Here is an 8,677-nt window from a genome sequence, read left to right as displayed (position 1 = left end):
TGTCCTGCGCACGCCCCCTGGCGGCGACTCCGGGAAGGGGTCTTGGCGGCCTGCTCCATCCCCCTTCTTGGGGAAGGTGGCCCAGCCACGGCGGGGACGTGACTGCTGAGGTCGCTCCTGCACCACAGACCCTGACTGAAGACCCGGCACGTGCTTAATACCCTGCTTTTCGCAAAAACGTGTGTATATTGGTACAGAGTTCGGTATAATAAATCGTACGAGCAAAAGGCAGGGATGGGCCCACAATTAACAAATTACGAACCGCAGTACTCTGAACTTCGTACCCGCGTAACCTTGTGTACCTTGCAAAATCCACCATGAGTGTTTACAGTTCAGTCAGCATCAATAGTGTCACAAATCACTGCACAATCACTACCGATTCAGCGAGTGAGCGGCTTACCCCACGCCATCCACAAAGGAGCAAGTCTGTCGCCAGTGTTGATGGAGTGGCTCACACTCTGGAGGCTGAAGCAGGAGGGTGGCAAGTTCAAGGCCAGCCTCAGCAATTTAGGGAGACCCAGTCTCAAATTCCTCAAAGGGCTGGAGATGTCTCTCTGTGGGAGAGCGTGAGCCTAACGTGGGGAAGGCCCAGGGTTCCATCCCCAGCTCAGCAAAAAGAAAACAAAACAATAAAAAAAAAAAAAAAAGGCAAGTGATAGAGTGAAACCCAGGATTGAATCTTTACTCCTTTCAACCTTTCTTCCTTCCCAACTTCCGTGTTTCAGGGCTTCACTCATACCTTAGTGATGTGAGCAAAGAAGTTTGCTAAGTCAAACAATACTCAAATAGGAGAACTTTAATTTTTTGTTCTCTTCACAATGTAAGACAACAAACATGTTGTCACATTTAATCTGCACTATGAGCATTTCCTCCACCACACTCCATGTGTGTTTTACTGAAGTAGGATAAGAAAAAATAGGTAGGAAGGAGACGTAAAGGAAGGACAAGGAAGTAAGATTTTAATTCAGAAATTCCACCTACTTTTCCAGGCCGGTCACTTTCTTTTTTTTTTTTTTTTTTTAATTCTTAAGTTTTAGGTGGACACAATATCTTTATTTTACATTTATGTGGTGCTGAGGATCAAACCCAGTGCCTCGTGCATGCAAGGCATGCACTCTACCTCTGAGCCAAACCCCAGCCCTGAGGCCTATCACTTTCCAAGCCAGTCTGTCTTCCAAGCCGTTTATTTCCATATTCCTGGAAAATATGTATACCTACCTAGGCACTTTTAATTAAGCCCCAATAAACAAAGAGAGATACAATATTTTGAAAAACCTATAATTTAGGGTACTTTCCAGTACTATCTACTGATCAGGTAATGAAGACCACATCTGCCTGGGAGTCCAAGATTGACCAGCCCAACAGAAACCACCCTGAGGCCACCAGACCGCTATCATTCCTACATACCTCTCCATACCCCTCAGACCTGCCTCTTACTAAGTTTTCTTTAAATGAAGAGCTGGGAACCCCAAGACCACATCTTTCACCCTCCAGATGGCCACATTTTTGCTTGAATGTGTTTCTACCTTCTTAAATAGATCTCTATTTGCTCTGACTGGCACATGCTAAAATTCTTTTCTGTCATGCCAGGTCTTGAGTGGAGGTCCCCCTTCTCTCTGGGAGACACCTCTTCTCCCATGTCAATACAGGAATGGAACCCAGTGCCTCATGCATGCTAGACAGGTGCTCTACTACTGAGCCACATCCCCAGCCCTTTAATTTTTTATTTTGAGACAGGGTCTTGCTAAGGCTTGCCTCCATCTTAACCTCCTTCTGCCTTGGCCTCCTGAGTAGCTGGGATCGCAGATGTGAGCCACGGCACACAGCCAGCATGTACTACTTTTTTTTTTTTTTTTTTGTACCCAGGATTGAATGTAGGGTTGCTTAACCACTGAGCCACATCCCCAGCCCTTTTAATTTTTAATTTTGATTCAGGATCTTGCTAAGTTGCTGTGGCTGGCCTTGAACTTGGGATCCTCATGCGTCAGACTCTCGAATGGCTGGGATTCCACGTGTGTGCCACCACGCCGAGCACCATGTATTACTCTTTTTTTTAATATTTATTTTTTAGTTTTAGGTGGACACAATAGCTTTATTTTTTATTTTTATGTGGTGTTGAGGATCCAACCCAGCGCCCCGTGCATGCCAGGCGAGGGCGCTACCGCTTGATCCACATCCCCAGCCCACCATGTATTACTCTTACAATTAAAAATACGCACCTAAGCTGCTACTTGTCTTCCTTTTCCAGGGAAGTCCCCCCAGACCCCCCAAATGTATGGAGGGATAAGACCCAGAACTTCTGTGGTGGAATAAACCTTCTGAGCAACTTCTGACGCATCTGACTGGTGGGTGGCATCCCGAGAGTTCGGGTGGCTCTGGCCTCTTGCCACTGCTCCCTGGGGGTCCTAGCCTACTGGGATGGTCTTCCATCCGATGCAGAGCAGGCCTCAGCAGGGGCTTCTGTCCTTTTGTGGCCCCCCTCCTCCCTAACTGCTGTTGCAACAGGGCAGGTGATCCCAGGTGATCCCAGGCAGGGATCCCAGGCTCCGTCCTGCAGCAGCAAAGAAGGCAGAACCGTGGTGAGCAGTCCCACTCCAGAGCCCTTCCGCAGCCTGGTGACCCTGAGCAGGTCACAGAGCTCCCCCAGCCTGGGGTGCCTCGCTCCGACAACGTGGGAAGTCCTGCCTTCGCAGAGCTGTCCTGAGGTCTGGATGAGGCGATTGCCTCCCGTGGGGGACTGAGACATAGTCTCAGGATTCATGACCATCATTCTGATGACATGTGTGGAGGGCTACTCAGGGACGAGAGGGTCTGAGGCAAGGTGCAGGGCTGAGTGCTGCCCTGCAGAAAGTGGCTGAACTTGGAACCTGTTGGTCTTGGTGCAGCCGTAGCCATTTGGTCGGCCACTAGATGTCACCACTGCTCCACACCAGGAGCAAGGTCATGGCCACCAGCTTATAATATCATAATTCACATCCAGTGGGCACTTTGCACCTGTGTGGTTCAAGGCGCTCCTTTTCTGTCTCATCTGTCCTCAAGGATAGAAACATAGCCCTGCTTTACACGAGGAGACAGCCCCAGGGTGAGAGAACTTTGCCTGGGATTAAACTGCTTGGATTTGGTGGAGCCAGATTTGACACTGAACAGCCAGGCCTCTGTGTCCTCGATCTTACCTTCTGCTCTCCTCTCGCTGCTCACACTGTAAATAAGATAAGGACATTTGCAGATTGCTTGAATTATTCAAAGCTGCATTAAATAGAATACCATGCATTTTTTTTTTTTTTGGCGGGGGCAGGGGGTGGGGGCTACCAAGGATTGAACTCAGGGCCACTCAACCACTGAGCCACATCACTATTTTGTATTTTGTTTAGAGACAGGATCTCACTGAGTTGCTTAGGGCCTCGCAGTTGCTGAGGCTGGCTTTGAACTCGCGATCCTCTTGTCTCAGTCTCCCGAGCTGCTGGGATTATAGGTGTGTGCCACCAAGAGGTTTACCATGAATATTTAGATCAATAGAATTCATCACTTATTTTCCCTAAAATTGCACTGTGAAATGTCAATTTGGAAATTCATCTCCAAGCCAGGTGTGGTGGTGCCTTCTTGTGATACTGTCACAATTTCAGCAACTCAGGAGGCTAAGGCAGGAGGATCACCAGTTCGAGACCACCCTCAGCAACTAAGCAAGACCTTGTCTCAATAAAAAGGGTCAGAGATGTGGCTCGGTGTTAAAGCACCTCTGAGTTCAATCCTCAGTACCAGTTAAAAAAATAAATATCCATCAATGGGTAGGACTTTCTGCTTCTCAAGTGAATGAAGATATGAATTGTATACATGAGAGGAAAAATAGTCTGATGACGAAGCGCCTGGACTCTGGTATCGGGTGACTGGGGTTTACATTTTAGTGTCCTTCAGTAGTGACCTGATCCTGACAAGTAACTTAACCTTAGGTGCTTCATCTGTAAATTTAAAATAATAACAGCATCTATTTCAGAGAGGTAAGTATGAAATGATTTAATGTATAGAGACCTTAGAACAGTGCCCAACACATTCTCTGTTAGCTAACTTTTTACTTTTTTATTTTTTGTACTGGAGATTGAACCCAGGGGGCTTTACCTCTGAGCTACACTTCTAGTTTTGTTTATTTATTTTCAGACATGGTCCCACTAAGTTGCCAAGGTTAGCCTTGAACTCCTGACACATATACCTTCATACTGCAGGAGACTCTCAGGAAAACCCCCAACTTGGGCCAACTTCCTTGCTCTGCCATATGACAAATCTTCCTTTCCAGAGGAGGCACACATGGAAGATGGCATTTTCTGAAGATGGCAGGACAGTGTCCCCTGACGGGTGTGCTCTTCTGAACCCTGCCATGCCCCCATTAGACAGACAGTCTAATTTTCCTCCCCTTGAATCTGAGGGTCGTAGTTGCTTCGGCTGAGTCAGTGTGACTTCTCAGCACTGGCACCTTGGCCAGGTGCGAAGCACAGTGCAAGTGGTGTACTTCTGCTGAAGCCTCACCTGCAGAGCCTTGAGCCACCATGTCATGTCTGCCCAGCCCAAGACCACCGTGAGGTGAAGCCCATGGCCACCTGGGGAGGCCACCTGGGAGAGTCTTCCAACGGGTAGCCCTCGTGAGGTCCCCATATCCCTCCAGTCACCCCAGCTGTCTCTTTGCTGAGTCCTCAGACATTATGGAGCAAATACAAGCTTTTCCCTGTCCTCTTTCCAGATTTTCAACCCACAGAATTAAGAGAATAATTTTAAAAATGGTTATTTTTCATCACTGAGTTTGGGTTGGTGTGTTACACACCAGTCAGGGGTAACTGGAACAGCATGTGACATATAATCTAAATACAGTTTGCTGCAGGTCTCTTCCAAAAAGCTGGGTCCCGCATCTGCCTCCAAGAATGGGTAGGACTTGTAGGTCCCTGCCTGGAGACTGCTTAGAAATCCCCTCTGACCCATGTCTTTATTTTGACCCCTTTGTGCCACATACAGCAGGAGGAAGTTGAGGTTGAAGTCCTGATAAGCATACAGCGTCTTTCTTTTTTTAAAGTAAACACCTCAGTTTTTTTCTTCCACATTTTTATTGGTGCATTATAGTGTTCACATTGATGGGATTTGCTGTTACCTATTCCTACATGCACATAATAGAACAATGTGACTTGGTCAATATCACTCCCCAGTACCTCTTCCCTCCCTCCCTGCCTCCTGCCCCTTGGTTCCTGTCCTGTACTGATCGCCCTTTGATCTTTAGAAGACCCATCCCCACCTTTTTCTTTTTTCCTCTCTAATTTCTACATATGAGAGAAAACATATGACCCTTGACCTTCTGAGTTTGGCTTATTTTACTTAACATAATCGTCTTTAGTTACATCCATTTTCCTGCAAAGACATAGTTTCATTTTTCTTCACGGCTGAATAAAACACCATTGTGTATATACACCACATTTTCTTTATCCATTCATCTGTTGATGGACACCTAGGCTGTTCTATAGTTAAGCTATTATAAACGGTGCTGCTATGAACATGGGTATGCATGTATCACTGCAGTGTGATGACTTGAATTCAGGATAGACACTGAGGAGTGGTAAAACTGGGTCGGATGGTGGTTCTATGCTTAGTCTTTTGAGGGGCCTCCAAACTGGTTTCCATAGTGGTGGACTGATTTGCAGTCCCACCAATAGTGTAAAAGTGCTCCTTTTTCTCCACATCCTCTCTAGCATGTATTATTATTGGTATTGGGGATTGAACCCAGAGGAGCTTAACCACGAAGAACACCTCAGCCCTTTTTATTTTGAGACAGGGTTTCACTAAGTTGCTTAGGGCCTCACTAAGTTGCTGAGGCTGGCTTTGAACTCACAATCCTCCTGCCTCAGCCTCCCAAACCACTGGGATTATAAGAATGCTCTATTATTTGTATTCTTTTTTTTTTTTTTACTTTTTTATTTTAATTTTTTAGTTGTTGATAAACCTTTTTTAATTTATTTATATGTGGTGCTGAGAATCAAACCCGGTACCTCACACATGCTAGGCAAGCGCTCTACCACTGAGCCCTAGCCCCAGCCCCTTATTTGTATTCTTGATGATTGCCATTCCGAGTGGTATGAGATGAAATCTCCTTGTTGTTTTGATTTGCATGTCTCTAATTGCTAATGATGTTGAATATTTGTTCAACATATTTGTTGGCCATTTGTATTTCTTCTTTTGAGAATTGTCTGTTTAACTCATTTGCCCATTTATTAATTGGGTTTTTTATTTTTTAGTGTAAATTTTTTTGAGATATTAACTCTCTGTCAGAAGAGTAGCTAACAAAGATTTTCTTCCATTCTGTGGGTTCTCTCTTCAAATTTCTAATTGTTTCCTTTGCTGTGCAGAAACTTTTAATTGATGTCATCCCATTTATTAACTCTTGGCCTTATTTCCTGAGCTTTAGGGTCCTATTAAGAAAGTCTTGCCTGTGCCTAAAAGCTGGAGAGTTGACCCTATGTTTTCTTCTAGGAGTTGCATAGTTTCAGGTCTCATTCCAAAGTTCTGATCCATTTTGAGTTTTTGTGCAAGGTAAGAGATAAGTGTCTAGTCTCATTCTTCTACATATGGATCACCAGTTTTCCTAGCACCATTTGTTTTTTAGGCTGTCTTTTCTCGAATGTCTGTTTTTGGCACCTTTGTCAAGGATCAGATAACTGTTGATATTCTACCATTGGTCTATGTGTCTGTTTTTGTGCCAGTACCATGCAGTTTTAGTTACTATAACTTTGTAGTAAAATTTGAAGGCAGATATTGTGATGTCTCCAGCATTGTTTTTTTGGCTTAAAATTGCTTTGGCGGGCTGGGGATGTGGCTCAAGTGGTAGCGCACTCGCCTGGCATGCGTGGGGCCCGGGTTCGATCCTCAGCACCACATGCAAACAAAGATGTTGTGTCCGCCAATAACTAAAAAATAAATGTTAAAATTCTCTCTCTCCCCCTCTCTCCCTCTTAAAAAAATAAATAAAATAAAATAAAATTGCTTTGGCTACTCTGGGTCTTTTATTCTTCTAAATGACTTTTAGGATTGTTTTTTCTAGTTCTGTGAAGAATGTCATTGGTATTTTGATAGGCATTGTATTGACTCTGTATATTGCTTTTGGTAGTACAGCCATTTTGACATATTAATTCTGCCTATCCATGAACATCTTCTGAGGTCTTCTTCAATTTCTTTCTCCAATGTTCTACAATTTTCATTGTAGAGGGCTTTCACCTCCTTGGTTAGAGTTATTCCTAGTTTATTTATTTATTTATTTATTGAGGTTATTGTAAATTGAATTGCTTTTTGATTTCTTTATCAGCAAATTCATTGCTAGTATATAGGAAAATTATGGATTTTTGTATGTTGTTTTGCCAAATTTATTAGCTCTAGCAGTCTTTTTTTTTTTTTTTTTTGGTGATGCTAGGGATTGAATCCAGGGCCTCGTGCATGTGAGGCAAGCAATCTACCAGCTGAGCTATATCCCCAGCCCTCTAGCAGTCTTTTAGTGAAGTTTTTTGGGGTGCTTCTAGGTATAGGATCATATCATCTGCAAACAGTGATAATTTGGCTTCTTCCTTTTCTATTTTTATCCTTTTTATATTCTTCTCTGGCTTAATTGCTGTGGCTAGTACTCCTGGCACTATATTAAATAGGAGTGGTGAGAGTGGTCATCCTTGGGCTGGGGATATAGCTCAGCTGGTAGAGTACTTGCCTCGCATGCACATGACCCTGGGTTCAATCCCTAGCATCACCAAAAAAAAAAAAAAAAAAAAGAGAGAGTGGTCATCCTTGTCTTGTCCCAGATTTTTTTTTTTGGGGGGGGCACTTGGGATTGAATTCAGGGATGCTCAACCACTGAGCCACACCTTCAGTTCTATTTTGTGTATCATTTAGAGACAGGATCTCACTTGAGTTGCTTAGTGCCTCTCTTTTACTGAGACTGGCTTTGAACTTGCATTCCTCCTGCCTCAGCCTCTGGAACCACTGGGATTACAGGCGTGCACCACTGCACCCAGCTTGTCCCAGATTTTAAAGAAAATGCTTTCAGTATTTCCCAATTTACTATGAGGTCAGCTTTGGGTTTTTCCTGTGTAGCCTTTATGATGTTGAGGTAGGTTCCTTCTATTCCTAGTTTTTTCAATTCTTTTTTTTTTTTTAATCATGAATGAGTATTGAATTTTGTCAAAGGCTTTCTCTACATCTATTGAAATGACTAAGTGATTTTTGTCGTAATTCTGCTAATGTGATCAGTTACATTTATTGATTTGCATGTTAAACCATCCTTGCATCTCTAGAATAAAACCAACTTGGTCATAGTGTAGTTTTTAAAATATTATTATTTTTACCTTTATTTGTTTTTTGTTTTTAAGTGGTGCTGAGGATGAATCCACTGCCTCACACATGCTAGGCAAGTGCTCTACCACTGAGCTACGGCCCTAATATTATTATTGAACACAATTTGCTAATATTTTAAGTATTTTTACATCTAAGTTCATCAGGGATATTGGTCTGTAGTTTCTTTCCTTGATGTGTCCTTAATCTGGTTTTGGTAAAAGGGTGATATGACTTTATAGAATGAACTCATAAGTATTCCATAAAAAAATATTTTTCATGGAATAATTTAGGAGTATTGGTATTAGTTCTTCTTTAAAATTTTGGTAGAACT

Source organism: Urocitellus parryii, chromosome 11, assembly GCF_045843805.1.
Source record: "Urocitellus parryii isolate mUroPar1 chromosome 11, mUroPar1.hap1, whole genome shotgun sequence".
NCBI lineage: Eukaryota > Metazoa > Chordata > Mammalia > Rodentia > Sciuridae > Urocitellus > Urocitellus parryii.
Note: the sequence above shows the minus strand (reverse complement) of the source record.